Genomic DNA, 521 nt, shown 5'->3' with positions numbered 1-521 from the left:
CACGAGGGACGTCCTTCCTAATTCGGCCCGTGATCGGTACAAACCACCTCTAGGTGCCTTTTATGCCCCCTAGCCGCGCGCGTTCCCGCCTCATTTGACGGCCCCCAACAGGGGATACCATACAGTAGCGCTTTTTCACAAAATTATCCTACGAATTTAAGAAAGGTCAAAATATTGATTAATCTTTTTGGAAAAAAACAGCCTCGAAGAAACAACAACATGAAAAATATCAGCTATACCCAAATTTTCTATCACTTTTTCCCCCACTTGGGCCCAAAGGGAAAAGCAAAATCTTTGCGGTTAATTTTAATTACTCTTCATTTGTCCCCTTTCACAGCAATACCCTGCGTCTTTTCAATAAACGGGTTTTTCTTTAATAAAGACAATTATATTTTTTAATTTATCTCTGAATTGTCCCCTCACAGTATACATTTCCCTTTTTTAAAAAACTTCCACAGTGCACCTATCCTTATAGGGACGGGTTCCCCTTGAAGGATTTCCCTTGAAAATTTGTAATTGAA

Source organism: Penaeus monodon, chromosome 23, assembly GCF_015228065.2.
Source record: "Penaeus monodon isolate SGIC_2016 chromosome 23, NSTDA_Pmon_1, whole genome shotgun sequence".
Taxonomy (NCBI): domain Eukaryota; kingdom Metazoa; phylum Arthropoda; class Malacostraca; order Decapoda; family Penaeidae; genus Penaeus; species Penaeus monodon.
The sequence above is the reverse complement of the archived record's forward strand: the minus strand, read 5'-3'. Positions refer to the sequence as shown.